The sequence below is a fragment of the Diachasmimorpha longicaudata genome, chromosome 2 (genome assembly GCF_034640455.1).
Source record: "Diachasmimorpha longicaudata isolate KC_UGA_2023 chromosome 2, iyDiaLong2, whole genome shotgun sequence".
In the NCBI taxonomy this organism is placed as follows: domain Eukaryota; kingdom Metazoa; phylum Arthropoda; class Insecta; order Hymenoptera; family Braconidae; genus Diachasmimorpha; species Diachasmimorpha longicaudata.
The window spans coordinates 4950031-4975449 of record NC_087226.1 but is presented as its reverse complement, the minus strand read 5'-3'; the positions used below and the strand labels follow the sequence as shown (position 1 = coordinate 4975449).

At 37.6% G+C, this 25419-nt stretch overlaps 1 long non-coding RNA gene across 1 annotated transcript in view; it reads left to right on the top strand.

Annotated features, from left to right (window-relative positions):
* LOC135172640 (uncharacterized) overlaps positions 1-25419 on the top strand; it is a 66168-nt gene that overhangs the window by 18805 nt on the left and 21944 nt on the right. Inside the window, exon 3 of the long non-coding RNA XR_010301147.1 lies at positions 1590-1699. This is a non-coding gene — a long non-coding RNA (uncharacterized LOC135172640). The remainder of the gene's footprint in view (positions 1-1589; positions 1700-25419) is intronic.

The window sequence follows — 25419 nt, the reverse complement described above, 5'->3', positions numbered from 1 at the left end:
GATATTTAGCACCCATAAAGTGGCCCCTTTTTCATTACCTCTTCATCGAACCCATTGTATAATGTATTTTTAACATCCCTCCCTCTTCCTCCCCCTTCCCCCTCCGCAAAGTGGATGATGAATTTGATACTTTACTCAGTGAAAAAAACTTTATCTCCCGGGAATAATCTTCGGATGAGTTCTCACCGGGTGTTAAATAAGGAGAATTATTGGAAATGAGGTAACAGGTCTGAGGTTTTTTTTTAACCGACAAAAATCGGTATATGATAATTCGGGAAACTTGAATCGACCGAGTGTTATCACGGTAGCGGTTCATTCAGCGATTCCAACGGCTCATTAACATTTTACTCGTCTCGCGCATTAGCGTCACTGATAGTCCTTGTACAGTGGCGAATCGAGGATTTTATTGACTTGAGAGGGTTATCCTGGATGAGTGTCATCGAGATGTAATTTTAGAGGTGGATTTCTTGGGGAGGAATCTAAGATTCTTGTGGTGATTGGGGAGAGGACAGGGCTACCGGCGGGAATTTTTCGGAGGAATTTTCCGGGTTAAGTTGATTTACGTCTGGGCCTGATCAGGTTTCGCTCTGGTTTCGCTTATGAGGGAGAACCTGATGAAGACCTCACCGGGGATCGTCAGGTCGGTTTCAGTTGATGTGAAAACTGTCGAGTTGGGACGGCATCAGGGCGAAATAAGGGTGTGTGTACAGGGGGGACCACGAGAGCGGCAGGGGTGGCCCGTTGGGACATCAGAAGAATTACTCGGTGGGACTTGGAAAAAGTCCAGTAGGTGATAGATGCAAATTTAGTAAATGAATTGAGGTACTCAATCAAAGTATGCAGCAGTTGATGACCGCCATGGAAGTATCAATTACTTCTGTAAATTAAAATTGAATCCAAAGTAAATGAGATTCATTCATATTAAAAGAGAATCAGAGAATCATTTATTTTGTCAATAAAAATTTAATTAAGTCATAAATTATTTCAACAAGTTAATGAACTGTTCTCAATGATCTTTTATGTTTTGATAAATATCACTTATATTTACTATTAATATGATGTTCAGTTTTTTTATTGGAAATTGGAATTTAGGACATGAAAATATATTTTAGAATCGAAGTAAAAAATGGTAGGAGGAGGGGAAATCGCGATCTCTTGGTTGTGAATGAATCTAATGTAGTTGAATTAGAATTTTTCCGGATTTCTGGCGATAAATCTGGGGGTTTTTGGAAAATGTTGACTGAAATTCGGGAAAAACTAAAATTTAAGCGAAGAAAATGTTCGGTTTCAGCGCGAGTTAGTTTATATCGAGTTTTTTCTTAGTTCACATTTTTAAACGAGTTATGTCAGCTGACAGATCCCTCCCCCAGCCCTCAACGTATAACCCAGGTTCTCCAATAACTCACCAGACTGAGAATAGACGAGGTCGAGGTCTTATCGTGAAACTGCTTCAGACGTTGAACCACAATTTCAGATCCCAAGACGCGCATTTTCCAGAAATTTACGATTTCGTTTTCACTGCCTGGATAAATTCCCACTTTACTCCAACAAATGGGCTTTTAGTGATAGCGGTTAAATCGCTTTTCCAGGTGTTACACAGACCGTAGACTCTTTATCGAGACAGAGAACAGGAAAAGTCTGCCAATCACCAGTCGCATGGAGGAAGAACATATGAAAATTGCCTGATAACTCACTCAAGGTATGTCACCCCCCTGTTGTTCATAGATACTGTTTATAATATTATCTTGATATTGGAAAATAATTGACTGACTCTACCGCACTGAGTAGGAGATAATAAACAACGAAATTCCGGTTTCCGTGAGGAGAAACTTATTCCCCAATTTATCCAACAAAATTCAGGGAAAATTACCGATCCGTTTGATAGAGCAGACACAATAGCCTGAGTTGAGAAAAATTCCTGTGGTAAACAATTAAAACTTCCACTACGGAATTGACACGACTCTCACTGATCACAAAATTGAATAATTTATGTGACTGATTCGTACTTTTCCGCATGTGGACGTCGAGAAATATTCAGTACAAATTCCGTATCTTGTCTGTAATTTGTGGAATCGTCACGGAATATTTCCTGAGTGTTCGATAATTTTTATCTGAATTTACCTGTGAAAAATTATGGTCACGTAAAAATTCCCAGGTAACTTCCTAATCGCTGAGGGAACTGCGAGTTTCGTCATTTTTACTGAATATTTCCCTCCGTGCGATTCAGAATGAAACTACTGAACGCTCTGGAATGATCGTTAATTTTTATCGTTAAAATCTCATCAAGATTTCAAATAAAAATCACCTGACAGATCCGTAAAATTACTCACAATAACATTTTGTTCCAGAATTAGGCAGAAGACCAGTAATTTTTATTTAACATTTTTTAGATTTTTAACATTTTCTTGCTGTTTTAGCCAACAAATTTCATGAACTTCCACTTCCAAAATTTCCATGTAATACTTCCTGAAAATTACCACGGAAATAGCATATATTGAAACGGTGACAGTACGTAATAGTACATGCTGATATAAGGGCGATAAGCAGAAGTTTATGACGAGTGTAAACTTTGTTGCACGAGCCGAAGGCAAATGCAATAAATACTCGAGTCATAACCTGCCACTTATCGTCCGACTATCACATAGTACTTTACGTTGTGATTAAAGTGAAAAGTACTACAATAGTTAGATTACCTTTGGAGGAGGAGGGGAAAGGGCCCTTAAGGAGGAAATATCAAATTGTCGCTTTCCTCATTTGCTGTTTTTTTATTAAATGATTAGATCGCACCATTCTATGCCGCCAGATTTTTAACGCGACCCTATTTGCATGTGAAGGGACGAACTTACCGACTGCGCTAAGGGGTCCGATCGAATAGTCAGTGTAGAAAAAATTATTAATAATTTGCGCGACAAGAAACAGGGCCTTTGATTATGTCAAAAGTGATTTCACAACTTATGAAAACGTAATAATTTTTTTTTGGGGACGTATTGTGGCATCAGGGAGAATAAAAAAAAGTGATCAATATGATGATTTTTTTATAACAATACGTTACTCAATAAATTACACAAATTGACTAATAAATGTCAGACAGATAAGGAAATCGTCACATTTGTACTAATTTTTAAAGTGGGTGACTATGTATGTGCTTGAATAGGACATTGATAATTCTATATTACCGACGCGTCGGCAATGTAGAAAAAATACTGAAATTACCATTGACTCATTTAAACTTATGCATAAGTAACAACTTTGAAAATGATTTTCATTGTGAAAATTCTTTCAAGTTCGGCCAAATTTTCCAAGTGATTTTAAAAACCTTCAAAGAATTTACTGATAAAAAATCATCAATGTCTTAATTTTTTTCAAATACTCCCTACCACGCGATAAATAATTTAACGCACAAGTGATAGAAATGATATTTTTTAAATAAAATTGCCACGCCTCCCCTTGATTGCATTTAGAAAGTTATTTTTGCGTTACTTGTATGGTACATTTTCCAGAAAAATTCCCTCTGCGCATGAGGTTGCTTTTCCCGGCTGAATTTATCTACGAGTAGAAGGCCATCGCGAATCGATTATTTATCAAGACCAGTGGGGGCTCCCCAGAGTGCCGGAGTGGTTCTCTCACGAGGATCGTTTCTTCGATTGCAAGTTGATAGGACTCACGGTTACGAGGTAGCAAGAGAAAAAAAGGAGAACGATATCGAGGAAACGTGCAAGTAGGGTAGTTGGCATTTCCACATTTTTATTTTCTTCTTTTTTCATTCGGAAGCTCTAACAAAATTGATAGGGACTGAAATAAGGTGGACCGCACGCTGCGATCGACATTAGGCATTAATTGATTTGGTCTTTGCTCGCAGGATGTGGCAAAGTGCAATTTACGGAGTCTATCAGGGGAGAGTAGGCCTTAGAATGGGGCGAAAGTTTAGAATAGAGTGAGATGATAATTTTTACAATTTTTAAGTCCAAAAATTCCAGATTTTGTCCGGAAACGAGACAGTCGAGAGACAAAACATTTCGCTGATACATTCACCTAAAAAAAAATTAAGAAATTTCGTAAAAACGTTTTTATTTTCAGACATTTGTTTTTCTAATTTGACATAAACTTTGAATGTTATAAAATGGCGACACTATAGTAAGACATTCATCTCATTGACACATAAAATCAATGCGTTTTAATACCGTCTCCTCTCGCTTCTAATCTATTGAAAGGTTCGGACGAGTAATGAGCGTGGGATGTGTCAAATTAGAAGGGCACGAAGACCTTCATCACAATAGAATTTAATATCCAAGAAAACATATCTTTTTTCCATATTTCTTTTCCGTTCCGTCATTGTCATTTAACTTCCGTCATTTTTACGGAATATTTCTCTCCGCGCAGTGAAGAGCAGTTGAATTCGGGTACTGAAACGTCTTAAAAGGGGGACAAAAGTGTCTTAATTTCCAAAAATAAATCTTTCTGGCGTTGAGAAACCCGGAAACTTGGCAGATATGCCAATGAGAAACTTGTCCGATGAATCGCCGACATTCTTTCAAGTACAGGCCTCTCTGTTTTGGGTATGGCAGATAATTTTGCCCTGGCTGTATCGTTTACCTGCAATATGGGAATGGGATTAAACGAGGAAAGAGAGAAGAGGCGCGAAAGACAGAGGACAAAACCAATGTAATAAAGCAAGAGCTCGTATCTCATTCTCTCTTTCTCTCTTTGGAGCCGCTCATTGGCGTACAACATTTCAGTATAACCCACGTATCCAACGAGATTTATAATCACGAGAGCAAATGCGTGCAGGAATGCCCTCCTCTCACCTCCTCCTCCTGCACCCCCGCCCCCCGAACAAGACTCGGTGAGGAGTGTAGAGGGGGTGAATATTGGAGGTGGAGAATAAGAGGGAAAAATAAATGAGAGGAGGATTTTCTGGCGGGTCCGGTGTGCAGCTTCGCGTGCTTGAATTATTCATTGCGATGAGCGTTTTGTTATTCGGTTATTCCTACTGTATGTATACGATGTTTTGCGAAAGGGAAAATGAGGGATTGTTAGTCATTGTTGAAACTGGATTTTTCACGTCGTTGGAAGGTTTTTTTTTTATTTTCCGGAGCATTTGCGATGAACGTTTGCGTAAACACTCCATCACGAAAAGGGGAATCTCCATATTTCGGGTGATGTCGAGGCGTTTGAGGCGATTTTTTGGAAATAACGTTTTAGGACGTTTTTAAATTTCCCGCGGGGAATAAGAGTGCTCTTGGAATGAATAGCTTTGAGAATTTGGTAGAAGAATCAGTTAACGATTATTTGGGAGAGTTTTTTGGGGAGTTAATGACAGCTTCGTTGAATAAACTCTTCCAGCGATCAGTGAAAGGTCTTTAGAAGATAATTTTGGATGATATTTGGTAAATTTTTTGGAGGAGATCTGCGGAGAATTATTTTGGAAGAACGTTATGAGGTTTTTTTGGAAGATCTTTGGAAGATTGAGTCCCGGCGATTGTTTTGGATAATCAAAAAGCTCTTCGGAATATCCTGTGTAAACTGAAAATATCCATTTACTTCGGAGAAGTATTTATTTTTTGAAAATTGGGTTTCTTCAGTCTGATCAGTGCCAAGGGTTTAAATTATAATAATCGTATTTCTTTAAAAGACGAGTATTTTCTACGTGACCCTGAATTAACGCTACTAATAATCATTCAGTGTTTCTAAATTTCTGATTTTCTTAAGGAAAGAATTTCGATGAATTATTTAATGCTCATAATCATCGCAGGATTTCACTCAAAATTATAATTAACATATTCATGTTCTAGACTCATATAATTAACGCAATTTACACCTAATCAGAAGGGTCAGGAAGGTACTCGATTTCAGAAATAAAGGATTGAAAAAATACATATTTCCTTGAAGTAAATGGATATTTTTTTTATTTTGTTTATTTAAGCTGGCTGAAACCTATAGGTTTATAAACCTACAAATATCTATTTACAGAAGTAATTTAGAGTTAGCGAATTTAGTTTTTCGTTATCATATATTCAAGAGTTGAGTAATTATACATTTATATGACGTTTCTTTAGAAAAATGTCTATAGTTACTAAACATTCCTTATTCAGGTCTTTTAAAAATGATTGAGTTTGGTACGGTGGTAAGTGTCCGAACGATAGAAGACCGTGGATCATGGGGTATCTGTACTGCTCATAGAGAGGACAGTTCCAGAGGACATCATCAAGGTCCTCACTCCGATGACCACATTTACAAACGGCGAATGTATCAATCCTTTACGTTTGAGGGAGGGGGCCAGATGGTAATGGTTTGAGCGAGCTCTGTTAACCCTTGAAACAGTTCGGCGAGGTAACTTGGAATAGTAAAGTCATCAGGGTTTACGTTGGTTAAAGTAAATAGATATTCAGCAGAAAATGATTTTTTTTCGGTGCAAATTTTTCCGAAGATTTTGCAACGATTTAATCAAAAATACCGAAGACTCATTTTGTCTCCTTCTAGCAGTTTACTCCTGATGGGGTTGTTTTCCCATAATCCCAAATGCAACATGCCCTCGCTTTTCCAGCCACGATAATCACTCCTTGGAAAGTAGCCTGACTCAACGCAGAGTCGGCATGTTCTCGGCAACTGCCAAGGTGGCGGGGGCAAGATCAACTCGACCGATAGGGGGTTGAAAATCGTCGGTGTACGTGCAACGTGAGCCTTGCCTGCGCCTCCGTGACTCGTACCTCATTCTCCTCTCTCACCCCTTGCTTATCCAACCTAAACTCATGGTATAACTCGATGCTTGGACTGTACACCACAGGCATGGGCATACATCGGCTCACGGCTCTCTCGCTTTCAGTTACAGTCACGTGGTACTGAAAAGTCGGTGGTAAACTTAACCCTCTCATGTGGATAACAAAACACCTGACTGTCAGGAGTTTTCGGAAAATTATTAAGACGATTATCATAAAAAATTTTGAAGGTCTTTTTCTTGCGTTTTTTGGACTCCTTATAACAGATGGTTTGTCAATTCGCAATTTAATTGACAGATTGATGAATTAAATTGTATTGGAAAATTCAGAAAATAATGTAGAGTAATCAGCTGTTTCAAATTGCATTTGACAGAGAATTATGGTTTTTGAAACATCGGTTGGATAAAAAAAATAATTAAAATTATTTAAACTTCCGGAAGCTTTAGTTTTTCAGGCATGAACCTGATTTTGTAGAAGACTGGGAACATGATCAGATTCTTCACGATCTTGAACAATTAGTTGGTCTAGTCAACAACCAATTTTGGATGAATTATATACAACGAATACACGATTTACATAAAAAAAATTATTGTAGAATATCTGGTAATTTGCAGTCAAATCAAACTCGACGAAAAGCTCCGATGTTTGTCTCCAAAAATGCAAAAACCATTGCACCATAAAAAATGACTAAATCACTTAATCAAAACTTAATTCAATAAAATATATGGAATCAGTTGCATCGGAATTTTACATTTCAAATTTCCTCAAACATTTCCGCAATAAATATTTCACTACATGATCACACGACTTGTGTGGCAATTCACTCCAGAATTTCTCATTCGTGTGTGGGTGAAAGGAGTTTATGCGCACGTGAGAAATATCAATGTAATGAATGCACCAGTTGGGGGAAATATTGGGGGTAAATTGGCTGAAAATGTGCAGCAGGCTACGGTCAATCACCAGAGATACTGAGTGCGTGAAAAAGTGCCGGTAGCTCTCGTAAATCGAGAAGTTTCTCGGGCGCTTCTTTTATTGGCCATACGGGTGGGGAATGGGTGGTTGTGTGCGGTGTAACATCGCGTGGTGAAGGTAAGCCCGGATCATATTCTTAACGAGAGTGCTTTATGACCAGAATGTCCTTTATCTACGGTGGCGTTGCGTTGGCGTTATCCGACGCCAAAATGTGGGGGATGAAGGGAAAAAATGAGTGGAAAGGGGGATAAGAGAGAGATTGATTGGGTGCTGGGGTCATGTAAGCCGAGGAAATTTCTTAAAGCTTGTCTTAAAGTGGTCTTAATTTAAAATGTCACCCACAAACAAAATTGGAGGGTCGAATTCATGTGTCGAAATTAATTCAGAGGATGTGCGGTTAAATTAAAAGAGTTCATTGCAATTTAAGACGTTTAAGACATCTTAAATGAAGCTGACTTTAGAATTCTTAATTTAGATTTCGGGATTTTATTCTGATATTTTCTATTTTACGATGTGAAAAGATTTTTAGTTTCGAGATATCGTAAATTAAGAGGGCAGAGGAGAAAAGGATTAATTTGACCAGTTTTGATTATCAATACGAGAAGTAGGAGTTGACGGCTTATCCTATACATATAGGCCCTTCAGAAAAGTAATCACTTATTTCACGTTGTTTTTAGTAAATATTTTAAGACCTCCTTTGACGATATGTTGACAATTGCTCAAGACAAATGTCCAACATTGAAGATTGTAAAAAGGATCTAAACAATATCTGGTATTTAAGCCCTGGAAATATTTATCTTTGAAAAATGTTTCAATTTAAGACGTCAGTACCAATCAAATACCCCAGTGTCGATAAACTCTTCAGGAATTTTTCCTTTAGGAAACCCTTACAAACCTTCCTAGGAATTTAAGACATTTAAGCCACATTCAAGTAAAAGTACCTCATAAGCCTCCAATTTTCTACAAATTACTTCATGCTGTATAATAATTTTCTAAAACCAATCGTTTAAAATTTTTGTTTCGAGGATGCCCTAACGTTACGTTTTTTCTCTCTAATTCTAATTCTCTTTACATTAGTAAGACCTATTGGATTATTAAGTGAAGTTCATAGATTTTAATTAAAGGAGAAATGACGGATCCTAAAACGAATCAACGTGGACGGCGGTGAAGTGCCGTCCGAATGTTTACATAAACATAAACAATAATTTCATAGGGAGACAGAACAAAGAGTTTTTTCATTTAGGTGACGAATAGTCTTTTAGGCTTTGTGATTCTTCCTCGTGCCCTTTCAAATAAAGATAAAGTTAAAGTTAAATCCACTGCATGTTATATTCATTTATATACCCCATATCCAATAAGACCCCTTAGATGAACGGTCTTAAGACCCTCTCCTCTCATCTATTCCTTGTGATAAATATCCGCCAGACCTGACTTTATTAAAATCCTTGTGAATCAATCGGAAAAAAATCAAAGTCTTAATTTAAGACCCTATTTTACGTACTGTACCTCGCACTTGGTACCATCTCTCCTCTTTATTCGTCTGGCCTCGGTCTTTATACTCTCCACACCGTACATGTCCCATCGCCATGTACGGCCAACACTTATGCCCCTCACAGTTCTCAGATGTTGGTTGTTGTTTCATTCGCAATTCGTCGTATGTCACTCCTCTCCATCGGCCGTTCTCTCCCTCGAGTGTCGCTGCAAATGCCCTCTCCATTCTCCAACTCGCACGGGAAAATCCATGAGAATCGATGGACCTGATACGATTCCCGATGATAAGACTCTTTACGATCTCGCGGTCTGACGATAATGACTTGGGAATTCCTCAGTTGCTCGTGTGATTAATTGAATAGTTCTATTCCAATCTTTTTCTGAGGGACTCGAGGTTTCAAGATTAAAACAACTTTATCTCAGTTTATTTGATTCTGTTGCTTTGCGCCCTTGTTCAATCGAATTTATTGTTTGATATTTCGAGAGTATGAGCTCAGTTATCGCTTGAGACATGACTCGACGCGAATGTTTTAGAGAAATAAAATTGAGGGTTCAGGAGGTTTATGAGTGACTTTGCGAAGATTTGAGGGAAGATGTGGACTATTGATTTGGACAAATTAATGTGACTTCACTTTGTCAAAAAATTACTCCCATATCTTGAGATTTGAAATCGAGACTCAAAACGTTTCGTATCGTCACGTTGAGACATCTCAATTCGGAGTTAATAATCAATAATAATGTGCAATAAAAATTTTCTACAGTCGCATGTAGGAACTTTTAAAAGATTCAAATCCTATAAAATCCTGCACGATTTTTTTCTAATCCTTTCAAGCCCTCTAAACTTTAATTGGTTCAACTGTAAATTTATCAAAGTCCCCAAATCTCATTTCGCAATTTTAGAAATGACAATTTATTAAATTATTTCATCTCAAATCCCATTCTAAAAAGGACCTTTCCTTCTTTTTAATTTCCCAAAACAGTCCAATGACTCGTCATCAGGATTCAACTTCAATCCACCCAAATCTAGCCACGAAAATCACTCCAAGATGTCTCAGGGAATCCAACAGACTCGAATCCGAGCTCCGATATACGACTCCAAAAGTGGAAAAACATTTCAATGACGAAAAGAATAGCCAAAGTACCGCAATATCCTTAATGTCTCCATTTGAATCATCAAAAGTGATTCCCCCAACGCATCTTAAACCCAGGGACAAAGGCGTCTCCATCTCACCCCTGCAGTTTCTCAAGGCAACCGAAAAATAGTTGAAAAATTATCAACCAATCCAGCTTAGGATGGCGTGTGCAAATGGCGTCCAGGGCTCTCCAGTTACACCCAATGGACACTGGTGTGTGGGCCAAAGAGGGACAGGAAAGGCCAGGGAAATATACACGCTGCCACGGAGGATAAATGGAGAGTGGATAACGAAGGTACAAGGAGTACGAGAACGAAGCGTCCAGTGCCCCCGCGAAATCCCCTTGCTCTCCAACCACCACGTGAAACTTGGTGGCCCAGGGAGCGCCGTGAGCGATGTCCTGTCGACTCGATATGCTCGCACGTAGGCCGACTCGCTGTGCAGGACGAAAAAAATTCCCTCCCCCCCCCCTCTCACTCTTCCTCTGCTCACCAACAAACACATGATCTCTGAAACAGGAGAGTGTATGTATGGGCCAACGCAGAATGCAAATTCACCTGGGATCTTATCCAGGTGCACGTGCACAGGGTGAATGATCTTGAAAAAGCGGTGAAACTTTTGTGCGATTTCTTCATTTTTATTTTATAATATATTTATCCCCCGCCATTTGTCAGGAGATACGTATGTGAGATCATGTTCGCGAAATGCTGAACGATAAATTTTATTTAACAAGGACTACTCTAGAAAAGTTGGGGATTTAATTGATGGACGAATGTGGGTGAGAGTGATGAGTTTGATGATGAAAAGCGTTGGTTAAGGGTCACGACGGAAAGTGGAGATCTTCTAGGATTTATCGGTTTGCGGAGGATTTTCAGAGGAGGGTGAGGGGTGTTTATGGCGGGGTGGGTATGTGGGAGGTGAGACGGGAGTGATTGTGTTTATGAGTAAGGGTAGAATTTGATGAATTTGGGGTGGATCTTTAATTGGGGGGTGGGTTTAAATAACTAGTGCACCAACTCTAGGTTTAAGTTCGCTGTCTTATGTGTTTGAAGGGATTGAAGAAATTACTCAAAATATGGCTCCACGGTCTCCAAAGAGCCGCGGGAAGAAGGCCCTAATCAGCCTAATCAATGTCAATTATCACAGGCGATCAAGGTATCAAACTGTCAAGAGATAAGTTAGATTACTTTCAATCCCCAATTCAACTATATTTCAGTCATCAATTTATAATCTATTTTTTGAGATTTTTTAAAATGAATTTTCTAATTTTTTATGTACATAGAGGGAAAAATTTGATACAAATTAACAAGTTTGGTAACTTCAGAGAAAAGTTATGGAAGGTCGGTAAATATTTCAAAAGTAAAATTCATTTGGTAATTTTTCTCTTACTGAATATCCTGAATATCTTTTAATCGCTCATCCACTTTTCTAATTTTAAAAAATAGTTTTTAAATGATTTACAACGAATATTTTAACAAATATTTCGACGAGTACCTTAACAGATATTTTGCAAAAAAAGGGAACCACTCGAGGAATTGTTTACATATTAACACCTTTATCTAGTGATCCTTAAAATCAAGTTAAAATTCTTTTTCATGAATAATTAAGTAAAATGTCGTCAACAGTAATTTTGACCCTTTTATGCGACTCTCCCAATCAACTTCTCCACTTAGTCCTCTCCCACAACCGCCTGCACTTCATTACTCTCTCCATCGACATCAATGTGCCTTTCTCATCCTCTCACCACCACATCACCAATAGCCATTCCTTGTCCTCCTGTACACCATGTGTCCAAGTTCAGCGGTATCGAGAGTGAAGCACTCAAGTGGTAAGAAAAAGTGACCGCAGTAGAGTAAGAATTCCACTCTCTCAAGGCTCGAGGGTTTAGTTCAGTTTTCAATGCGGTCCAGCAACAGGGGTTGGTTTATGAGGCTATAAAAACAACGTCACAAGACCGTGTGGCCGAAGGCCCTCATGCACTTCGGCTTCTGGTGGTTGTGCCTCCCGCGGGCCCCTAGGGTTTACACCGTTCTCCGTTACTGGTGCAAACTCGCTGACTACCACTACCAAGTAATGGATTCACACGCTCGTAAAATTAGAGGCAACGACAAATTTATTATTTCCAGTGTCAGGGACAACCAACGGAAACTCCTCGAAAAGGATTTTGACGGGCAGCACGCGTCAATGGAAGTATAAACTCAACGATGAGGTCTCACATACAATGTGTTGAGATGACTTTTTAAAATCCTTGGGAGTTGAGTTTTTATGGGTTTTCCGATTTATGGCTCAATGCCGTTGGGCATTTTAGTCTCGATGAAATCAATGAACGCGACATTTACGACTTTTTTACAACAGAACCATTAAGATCTATTTGTTGATTCTGGAGGACTGAATTGCTGTGGCTAATAGAGAGGATATATCCCATTTTGGGATCGTAAAAATTCAAAATTTGGGGATTTTTCAATCTTTCAGGGGAACATGTCAACTTTATGTCGTCTTAATTTAATACATCCTGGAGGTTACATGGGAATTAGTAAAAAATTTGATTTTTTCGTGGATTAAAAATTAAGCTATTCCCAAAAAACGGAGACTGGCTGAAATTTTGGATCGTCAGCTTTTATTTAAAATCGTTGTTCAGGGCATAATAATTAAGCAATAATGAGACAATTATTGGAAAATTTAATTGAGAAGACCGTGAATTAAGGTTTTTTGTGTTTTAAAAGTAGACTGGACTATATGAAATCACTAGAAGTGTCTTAAATTTCACATTTATCCGGTATTATAGTAATTAGCTAGTTAATTTTGGAGTTGAATTTTGGAGAATGAACTAAAAACCGATTTCCTGATTTTTTCATTATTCTAGCGCCTTAATGAACGATCAGAATGATTTCGCATATGATTTATTTTGTGCATTAAAATTAATATTTTCCTCATTTCCGTCTCGAAATTAATTCAGTAAAAATTACTATACGATAAACACTTTTTATCTCCAGCAGAAATTTTATTGCGGCGCATAGTAACACTTACCTGCCGGGTTCACTAATTTTCTATTAAATCCCAAAATTTCTCTTCATCATAATATATTAATTAGGACTGAATTCCGTGGTAGAAATTAAGAGCAAATGACTTCTGATACATTCCAACACAACGCTAGCCACATTTTTCTTAAAAAATCCTCGCCATTTGAATTATTGAAACATAAAAACTCTAAAAATAAATATTTCATCCCCAAATACCGTCACACAAAAATCAAAAATAGCCAAATCCTTAAATCAAAGTTCTTTACATCTTCAAATCTAGATAAACCAACCGACAACGGATAGAATACCCCTTCAACCATATTTCATTCGCCTCTTCTAATTCAAGATATTTTTCAAAATCATAATAACAATTACTCTCATCACTCATCTCGAAAATTGCCAGCGAAGTCATCCTCCAATCATAATAAGACATCTCGAGGATTAGAATAGACTTCCTCTGGAGTCTTATTAAGACCTAAATTGGAAGCAAGGCGTCTAGGAAGCACATCCGTACGTATATACACACACACACACACACACACACACACACACACACACTTACCAGGGATGATGGTGGTGCATCTCGCCCAGGCATTATGGCCGCCGGTTTCTCGAGAGTTTGGAGGGTCGAAGAGTCGCATCTATCCCGGCCCCCAGGACTGTGGAATGGTAGTGGAACGAGGACATTCATCTTCCCCCACCCTTTTCCTCTCCTTTTTCCTCTTGACACATACCGAGATCCTCCCCTGGTTGAGGCTGAAATCCACAGCGGCTTCCCCCTTTACGTTTACCCCTCGGGCATCGCCTATATCCCGGCATAGATCTTCGACCAAAGGGGGAACGGCCCTTGTCGTTTTTTTTTTATCTTCTCCCTCTTGTTGGATGTTTCTTCGTTACCCTAGTACCCGGGGCTTTACACTTCTTCGTTCATTGGGCTTCGCAGACGAAAGGGATTTAGGGAGACGCAATTATACTATTGTTGTTATCGTTGGAACGGGGTTACCGTTGTGTTGCCGTTTTTGGGATGGATTGAGTTCACTTAAGACGATCAATAGTGTCTTAAATCATATTCGAGACTTTATTTCGTTGTTAAGATGTTGATGGAACTCAATTTGAGGTCATTTTTTACGTAAAATTGTGATATCGACGGAAATAGGGGATTAAATTAGTGTATTAATTTAAGACATTCCGCATATGGTTTTTGGCTATTTTGGAGTTGCAGACATCTCCTGGTCTTATTATTATTGTTTTTATGATGAATAACGTCTTAAATTATCTAAGACACTTAATTTAATTGTGAAGATGTTGACGGACATAAATTGGAGTTAATTTTCTACGTAAAATTAAAATATCCATGGGCTTATCGGGTAATTTTTTTTATTTTTTAAGTAAATAAGTATTTGAATTAGTATCTTAAATGCAAAAACAAATTTCCGTATTATTCATCCCTCGATTTTATTCGCTGAATTTTCTTTTGTGGAGATGATCCAACGAATTTTGAATCATTTAAGCCTGAGACCGGCGAAATTTTTCATCAAATGCGAACTGACGAGAGATCATCGTACAAACGAATATCATTTAGTTTCGCAGCTGGGTGATGAAAGGACATAAAAAGCCGATGAGATATTTCCTCGAAATATTCCTCCAGTGGGCAGAACTAAAGGTGCGAAAAACTCGAGTCTCGGGGCCACTGGGAGCTCAGTGAATTTCATGAGAATCGTCAAGCGCCCCCGCAAAATCCAATCACGTTTGTGGATGAGTAACGTGTGCATTCGAAAGCAATATACCCCCTCCCTCCCCCCCCCACCGTCCACCAGGACTAAATTGAAATCAGCCATTGCGTTCAGTTACACATGTTATATATGATCCTGTGTACTTCGTTCATTCTTCAATTTTTTTTCAAGCGAAGGTTCAACAGAAATTATTTGTTTTATATATTTTAGATTTTTATTTATGACGGGAATTTCCATTTGCGATCGAAGTGAATTGTTACATTTTCATTGAATCTATTTTTTATGATTTGACCCTCGACTGTCTTTACGAGCCTCGGGCCCGGGGTCCACTGAGCCTTTAAAAATTTATGATCTACGGAGAAGACTCGAAAAAAATTCACAAACCTGCGAATGCTGAACTTTCGGGGCTGAAAAATAAACTTGAAAACCTGTCTCATCCACAGCCCCATTTTATTCCGCCTAACGCTATTATTTTTTCGCGATAATTTCTTGGGGAGTTGTTTTTATAATTTTTTTTTCTCACCGGAGCGGGTAATTGCGACCTCACTCGGGTTTTATCGCCTCAGCAAAGTAAATTCCGATAGCTGTAGAGAAGAAGTGTTCACCTGCATGATGTGATGATGCACTCGCTGATTAATTCACGATTGGGCCGTTGGCATGTTACGTTGAAACTGATCGTCGATCCGCCAATTGCCTACTCATCGCGTAATAGCGCCGACGTGCCACGAGCGAACCAAAAGACCAAATGCCGTTCACAACACGCCGTCCTGGGTTGCATGACTTGCATGAAGATCTCAACACCATCTTGCCTTTCTCGAAAATTCGGGATTACTGAATTTAATTAAAACTCGTTTACTCCAATTTTACTGATCAATGGTCTATAAATTTATTATGCAAACTGCGGAATTAAATTTTGTCAATTCAATTTGAGAAGGATTTTTTTTTTTATGTCAGGGAATGCACTGGGGGAAAAAAAAGAAAATTACGGAGCGTCTGATTGCGGGTTTAACGTGAGATTCGTAGAAGCGAAATGTTTCCAGAGATAAAGTGGGTCATTTTTACTGGAAAACGCGAGACCTTATTAAGAGAAAACGAAGAAAATAATGGACATCAAATATGAATGGAGGTGTGGATAGAAAAATATTTTTTCCATTAGAGGAGCAATAAAAAAAAATAATGAGGACTTTGTTGGTTTCTGTTTGATGTGGATCATTTATTAATTGTTGTATGATTGAATTCACTGGATGATTTTATTTTTGAATGGGTAGAAAATCGATGCAACAATGACCGACGTCGACCAAAAGGCTTTATATATTGCTATAAATTAAAAACGAAAAAAAAATTGTAAAAAAATCTAGTGAATTCTTTAGCGAATTCGATTGGATTTCGGTGGTGAATTCACCATTTATTTTTCATCCGTTTTAGCAAAATTCACTAGAACATATTCAGTAGAAAAAGTCGATTAAAGTCAATGTTTTTATGCGTCTTATTCTCCTCAAAATTATTTCATTTGATTTTTATTTGCTTCTCATTGTGAGAAATCGATGAAAAATTGAGTCAGGAGCATTCAGCGCGAAATATTTAAACTGAATATTAAATATAAATTAATTAAAATCCTTTAACGACTTCTGAGGTTTTTAAGATTTTTTAACAATAATTTGATGGCCAATACTTGTCATCTCAGTATTTCCCTCGTATTTTTTGATGCGATGTTAGCTGATCGATGTTACGCCTGTTGAATCGCACGACCTAATAATACTGATGAAGTTACAAGTCACAATTTTACATGAGCTCGTACATTTCCCATAAAATTGCAGTCACAGCAAACGATACATTTAGCGCTTCGTTATGGAGCAGCGGAGAAGTATCGATTTGCTACTGCTGAGGAAGTACCATAATCCCCTCATTCTGATGACATAAAGATAGGTTCGTACACCGATCGGTTCACTGGCTCTGTGAGAGGAACCGAGACGCCACTATTTATCCTCAGCAATCTTCGTGATTTCATCTCACAACTCCTTCGGGCGAAGTTCCGTCTTCCTGAAGTAGCCGATGATTAAAGGAAAATGGTCAATCATGGGGTGCTGATCTTTAATTGAATATGAACACGGAGAATGGTAACGCTTCATTGAGGAAGATACACCCGAAATTTTTCTTTCTATGCTAAGCATTCAAAAAAATGTCTGAATTTTCCGAGTCAGATTCCGGAAATAATTCCCCTTATTATATTCCGCTACAATTTTAGGGAGTCTTGTCACGTGCAAATGAAATAGTTAATTGCTTTTCTGTTCAAATGGCTCGAATCAGGGTTAATTTTACCCGAAAATAACCTGAGACTCGTGGTCAACCCTGGGACTGATCCTAAGCCTGAAAGCGACTAAATGTTCCAGTTCAAAAATGCAAAATACTGAAATCCAATTACAGAACTTGACCTTAAATTTGACCTGGTGTTGACTGTGTCCAATTTAATCAGGAAGTGACGCTGAATCTCGTAAGCAGCCCTGATATTAATATTAGTGTCGTTGAGTCTAGGGCTGAAAACAAGGAAATTTTCTGATCAAAATATCAAAAATTCTGATTACCATAACTCCTCGCAGAACTTGATTTAAAGTCGACCGAGAGTTAAGCCTATTTAATTCAACCAGACAACTAACCCTGAGCCTCGTGTCCAGCCTTGATATTAATATTAATACGGCTGAAAAGCCTGAACACGACAGAATTTTGCGCTTAATAAAGCTACAATCCTTACAGTCAATTACAGAAATTGACCTTACATTGAACTGAGACTTGAGCATCTTTGTTTTTATCAGAAAATAACCCTGAGCCTCGTGTCCAGTGCTGACAGTAATACGGCTAAAAGGCCTGAACGCGACTAAATATTCCGGTTAACAAAGCTAAACTCCTCACAACCCTGGCAGGAGATGAGAAATGGCCAATTTCTCATCTCCTGCCAGGGACCACTTACAGAAATTGACCTTAAATGTGACTCAGACTTGGCCATGTGTATTTTGGCCAGAAAATTTCCTGAACCTCGTAACGTAGCCCTGATATCATTATTAATACGGCTAAAAGGCCTGAACGCGACAAAAGTTTTCCGGTTAATAAAGGGAAAATCCTCACAGCCAATTACAGACATGGACCTTAAATTTGACCCAGACTTGACGATGTGTATTGTGGCCAGAAAATAACCCTGAACCTCGTGACCTAGCCCTGATGTTAGTATTAATACCGCTGATCCTGAGCCTGACGGTCAAATTTTTTGACTCGGAGTTCGAAAAATATGGTAGTCAAGGCTCGTAATAATGACGGGACATGAAAGATGTTTCGTGGGTCCACCCGGTAGATGCCTGAAAAGCCCCAAGCAGACCAGTATATATGTACTATATGTATAGATGCGTATAGATACGTGCGGTATCTCCGCTGCACGGCCAATGGGGTTTGAATGGCCGTGATAAAATGGTATGGCTTCCGAATGTTGACTAAACTGCGCCCATTGCAGGTGGAAAACCAACTGGAAAATAACGGCCAACTGTGATCGATGGATATAGCCTCACAACAACGATAGAAGCACGCTTGAATATACTTGGAAGAAAATCGTTGAAAATGGCTGCGAATTGTAAATTTGAAATTTTCTCTCAACCGTTATCTAATGCTGCTTCTGCAACATTTCACAGTGACGATGACTTTATATTTTTCTGAAGAATCAATGTTTGTGTTCGAAGAGTAAAAAATCGAATGAATGAAGTTCCGGTGGAAAAATATTATTTTGGGTGTAGGAATGCAGCGATGTGGTGATGTTTGAAGTGGCTTATGCGATAGTTATGATGATTTTAAGGTTGTGGGAATGAAAAAATATTTTCAGAATGTCTGAACGAACATTTTCAAGGGCGATTTCATGAAGAAAAATTGTTGCCGAGTAGAAGAGAGAAGATTTTGGTTTAATAATTTTTAAATTGTCAGTTAGGAGTATCGGAGTCACCTCTAGATGAACAATAATGAATTTGCGAGTTAATTGTTCTTTGAACGTTAAGTAACAAATTAAGGAGAAGATATTTGTGAATTTTTTAGGAATTTAAAGAGCAGAATTTTGTTGGTTTTCCGGGGAATCTGCGTTTTTCTACCGCCTGGGGTATTTTTTATTCAAGTTTATTGGAGTTTCTCAAAGCAACTTGAAGAGTAATTGATGTAAATTGGACTAAATGAAAAAAATACTGGAATGAATTTAGCATTTTTCTTGTTTTAATGAAAATAGTATTTTTGGTTGGAAAATAACTCGAAGGGGCTGAAGTAAAAGTTTTTTCTATTTTAAGGTCATTTTTGTAATCAGGGAATTTTTCCCCGATGTAACCAGTATGTAAATTACTCAGGTTTGCATACTTTATGTGATGGAGCCGATTGACATTAAATATTTATCAATATTCGAGACAAAATATATGGTTTTGACCTAAAATCTTTCTGAATTTTCATTCAAAAGTTGTCTGTAATGCACGGAGAGAAATTTTTGATAAAAATTACCCTATCGTCCTATAGAAACATACCATGGAGTCCTTATTATCTCATTTTTATCTAGAAAGTTAGCAAAAATTGATACGTGGTAATTAATTATCATTTTCGGTTCAAGTAATTTTATCATGAGATACAGTAAATTTTACAGTGCCAGTTCTAGAATTTTTTTGGTTGATAAATTTAACACTAAGGGTCGAGTCATTGATGCTCCACTAGCCTAGTAATTTCCTTTCTTATCAGAATTCAATTTCCTTAATCTAAAATAAAATTTCACTGCGATATATTAATTAATTACGTATCAGGATATAGTTGAATCAACAATGACTCATGCCACATTTTTGTAGAAGGGTAGGGTTATTCTTATCGAAAATTTCTTTGACTTCCCATCTAAATGATACAAAGTTTGTCATGAATTAATTATAAAATTCAATAAAAATCACGCGAAGGGTTACGTGACGTTAGAGAAAAATTACCTGAAAATTATTAAATTTTTACAGAACTCATTTTAATTTTTTTTTAATATCAGGTAAAAATGTAAGGTCATTCGGTAATTTTTTAATGTATTTTCAATTAATGGGTCCTGATAGGAGTACAATTAGGCTGACAGTAGGTGTATTGCTAATCGACTTGGATCGACAACAGCCAAGAACAGGTAGCTTTTAGGTCTAGTTGAATTCTGCAACCAAATACCGACGACTTATGGAGTTAGGTTTATTGGAACGAGCACCAGACGCCGTCCGACGGCACCAGAATGTCGCTCTCTGGTTTCTACATCCACCACTTAACGGTATGAATTATTTCCATGGATTTAATTTTGCAATCGTCGGATGCAATATTCGTGTCAAAATCTTTGTATCACCACATTTATGACAAATCAGTCCCGGTAATATTTTTTATTTAATGAAAAATCCCGCAGTCAATATGTGAAATACCATTTCCAGAGAACGGAAGTAGCAAATTAAGTTTATAAATTACTAATTAAAATTATCAGGTCTTAAAATATTTAAAAAATAAGAAACGTGCGGTATAAATGTATTCTCTCATGTCCAGATCATGAATTTATTCATCATGCTGATTCCGATGGGAGAAATTTTTGAATATTAATAAAGAAATTATCTATTTACTCGGGGGAAATAAATTATTTAGTTATCAGAATATGATCTACAGACTGTGCAAGTGATAGTGAATGAATTCACTGTAAATTGGAATAAACGATTGTAGAATATAAAATATTCTCGTTAATAATCCGAAAATACTGAATTTTTCCAATTTCAATGCCCATTTTGCGATAAGACCAAAAGAATTATTTCACTTTCTACAGAAAATTTTAGGAGAGAAATAAAAAAAGTAGCTGAACTTCTGAAAAAAAAATTCTCCGGACCTTAAGTCATAAATTATATTTAGTTATAAATTCAAGTTTCAACGCAAATATTTTCAATATAAAAATCGAAATTCGAAATATTTCTAATATTAAAAGTATTGATGAGCTTAAAAAAATTTATATTAACGTGTTTAATTTTTTTTAAATGAATAAACAATATTGATAAACATCATTCCCTAAATAGAAAATTCTTAAGTGAGCCGAGAAGCAAAAACTTAAATTAAAAAATACAAAAGAAAATTTTTAACAACTTTTTTATTTTAATATATAAAAGTGCGAAATATGAAAGAGTCGAAAAGTATTGAATATAAGTTTGAAAAATTAAAAATTTCATGTTTCAGTCCTCAAAAAAATGAATAAGAGAAAAACTTGTGCCTTTTTGGAGAAAAAAATGTTTTTATTACGTAATACACGAAACATTTTCCTCCCTCGAATAATAGTCATGTATAAGCTCTGAGATCAGCCATTATGGCGTGGCATTAATGTGCCCCGAAGGGGGATATGGCCAAGGACAACCTGTGTCGGTCGAGCCAAAGAGAGGCCCCAAAAATGTTCTAGGCAGGGGAGAGTACCGGCTGATCGCACATCGAAATACCGAGGGGGACTGAAAACTGGTTGTACTCCTAGATTTTTATACTGGCGAACGACTCGTAAGAGATTATTCCATCTCTCAGGACAAGCTTGTGAGTTGATAAGGAAAATATTATTGCCAATGTATGCCATTCAGAGGCGTCTCTTGAAACACCAATTATTCCAGTTATTCAGATTTTTTAAAATAAAGTGACGATTTTCATTAGCAAAATTAATTTTTCGGTGATTATCCAGTAATTCATCGATGAATACTAATGTCTAATTTTAGTGGGCAGTATTTATCTTCATAAATTTACTTCAGCTAAATGGTGTGAATATTTTCTTCCATATAATTATTCACTCCTAATAAATGTTAATTTTTTTATTAACGAAACGATCAGAAAACGACTCAAAGACGAAAATGAGTATTTCACTGAAAAAATTGTTGAAAATGTGAGAACGAGATTTTTTCCTTCGCTTCGAAACTTCTTAAAATATAATTTTCCAATTGTTTATTTGAAGTCCGAAGGTCGCATCGTAAAACATTCCCAAGTCTCACTAGTTTTTGAGTCGGATGTTAATACTATACGCCTCAAAATGAAGCTTTTTTTCATTTTTTTACATTTTAGCGAATGTTTCTTTGTTTATTGCTTCAAATAAGTAGGTTTTTACTATCGAATTCTACAGTTTCATCTTTCGAAATCCAACAACCAGTTTCTTATTCTCACAATCAGGAAAATTCCTTCCGGGCCCTTGAGGTTTTATACGATAACGGACTCCCTTCGTGTGCGTGGGACTTCGAATTATGTTCCCATAATTGTTGACTTTTATGGATAAAAAATTCAGGCAGTGTCTCAATTTGGGACGTTGAATTTTCTAGGGAGTGTCCGCAAGACGCCAGTTCGAGGGGTTTAAAAATGTCTAAGATGGTGGACTCAACGTCTTAATTTAAGACTTTTATGTTCCAATGCACCTGAAATTTGGATTTTTTAAAAATAATACGTTTTGAAGATATTCTGGGACATAAATAACTCAATTCATAAACTGATTGATAAATTTACAATTTATCAATTGACAATTAGCCGTTGATGATGACCGTACTCCAACAACTCATTAACCCCATCAATAGTTAGTGGTTAATTAATGGCAATTAATGCCTAAATAGAATTCTAAGATGTATTTTGTGATTTATCCATTTTCTTCCGATCTATTGAACATTTAAATTTATTGTATGAGTCTGACAAGTAATCAAGGTGACAGATATCAATTAAATTCACACATTGTCTCAATGAAATCCTAAAAGGCTTAAATCTCATGCTGAGGAAAAATACATGTAATCAGTATTTTCCATCGCGAAAATTTTTTCCCCCTAATTTTCCTAATGCCCATTAAATTCTGTGGACAACCCTTCCGAAAATGAGTTATCCCACGTGAACAACTAAATAAGACTATAAAATTTATACCAAAAAAATCCCCCCGTAAAACTAAATTAAACACAAAAAAATACTCCATAAAAATGAATTAACTTCTATTTCGACACTTCCTAAAAATGACTATCTGATGATCAAATTTTATTCACTTTACAAACATTATATCCTGATAAAAATAAAAAATATCTAAGTTTCATTGCTATCTGTTTAAAAAATACTGCACTGGAAAATTTCTTACGAACCAGAATAAATTTCCTCTCCCCTAAAACAAAAATGTTCATCATCTACTATTTTTCCCCAACTTTCGAACTACAAATATAGCATCGATGATCCATGTTCCTCCCCATTAAATTTTCATCCCCTATATGCGAATGCCTAAATATAAACAACCAAAAAGCCTTGAACCCGTCTCCACAAACCTCTTAAAAATCCCAAAACTATTTTAATTCCCCCCATTATACTTTTTCCCGTATTTGACATATTCCCCGATATTTCCCCAACCGTATCAACCTGTTCCCCATTATTTTTTCTTCATCATTCGCAGGAGCACTTCTTACACTCGGCTGCCATCTTCGTCGTCGCGACAAACGAGAAAGAATAAAAGGCTTCTGGTGAAAAAAGCCGGTGGGAAAGAGAGGTAGACAGGGAGATAGAGACTAAAGGTTACGAACCGAACAAGACTCAACTCCTCCCACGGATGCCAGGAGTTTTCGGTTCGGGAGAGTTGAGGCAGCCCATTGCCCGTCACTATCCCAGCTTTCCGCGCCATTTCTTCGTAACGCGCGCCATTTACTCCCTTTTCCCACCCTCACCACCCACTACTCTTGTATGTTTGTTCTCTATTTGGGTCGTTTAGTTTGCACAAATACCACTTTCCTGGGTCATCCGTAAGTCCACACACTGTCGCATCTGATACGTCTGTTGGAGAAGGGGGAAAAGAGGGTGGGGCGGTGGGAGGAAGGGAGGGAGGGCAAAACATCTCTTCGACCTTTATTGTCGTCTCTATTTCACCGGTTCCCTTATTTTTTATTTTTTCCAACGATGAAGATTTTCTGAATTTGCGATCTCAGTGTTTCACGCTTCAACGGGCCACACCTAGCTGGTGTGACACCATTAGACGAGAGGCGAATATCTCCGGAGATAGCGGGGATTCGGGTGATTGCGAGAATGGCCATTTCGTTTTAATCAACCGGATCTTTGAGCCGAGTTGCGAAAATGACGTGAAATGTTTTGATGGGGACCATTGAGATGCAAAAACTCGGGGCTTGAGGAGGTCTCAGTGAATCTTGAATGTTTCACTGAATTATTGTTAAGGAAATTATTGAGTAAATTATTGTTTTAACGTTCGTTGCAACGGATCAGTTTCTCAATAATTCTGAACGTTGAAAGTGAATGGATAAAAGTATGAATGAATTATTAATAGGTCTTAGGATTATTATTTTATGTTGTTATCATGTAACGAATGATAAAGGGAGAGAGATAATTTCGAAGTTATTTAACGATAAAAATGACTTCCGTTGATAATACGCTTGCGCCCAAAAAAAAATATATTTTTAATTCAATAAGATTTTTGATTAAATTCATTTGGTTTATTTCGAGGCATATCGTTGGAGGTAATGACAATTTATTTATTTATGTTCATTATGTTATGGTCGTATTCAATTATTTTAAAAACCATGTATACGTTTCACACAGGTAATTATTTCCTCACGTAATTTTTCTTCGCTCAAATAACCCCCCCCCCGGGGGGGGAGAACAATAAATTTTTAGAAATTCTCAGATATATTTTTAGTCCTTATTTTACTCGCTGTCTCCACCGGTTTTACGCTTGAATTCAACTTAAAAATTGTTTCCCGCCAAAATCTAAATATTTTGGACCTAAAACTACCAAAATTTTTCGCCTCAATTGCTTATGTCAAATCGCAGGATGCAACCAGAATAATCAACGACCCGTGATTCCCCCCCCCCCTCTCACGCCACTGAAATCCACTCAACCATTTTCCACATCGACGAACTTCCGGTCTCCATAATTCCTCTCGGCGAATCTTCCCGTGACGTGTCACGTGTTTATCATGACGTGACAGCGGGGTGCAGCCGAGAAATGTGCAAGTGTGTCGAGGCCAACTGGTAGCCGATGACTAGAGTTTGGAGGGAAAAAAATTATGGGATCCGTTTGTGAGAGACGCATCGAGGGTTGAAATGATCCGCTGACGTGGCACATCGTCAATGTCGCATGAAAAGAGGACAAGCGTCCGGCTTCCGTTTCACTGAAGATGGCTTTTCTCATTCGCTTGTCTCTGATTCCATTCCATTTTCACTAGCCCATCCCCTTTTCTTTTCATCCCATCTCATTCCCCCCCCCCCCCTGGGCACCCCTTGGCCGCCGCCCCAGTGGATGTACTTGCATTCAATTATATTGGAGCGTCAACCGGAAACCGGAAAAGGATTCTACCGCGGGTGGATGACA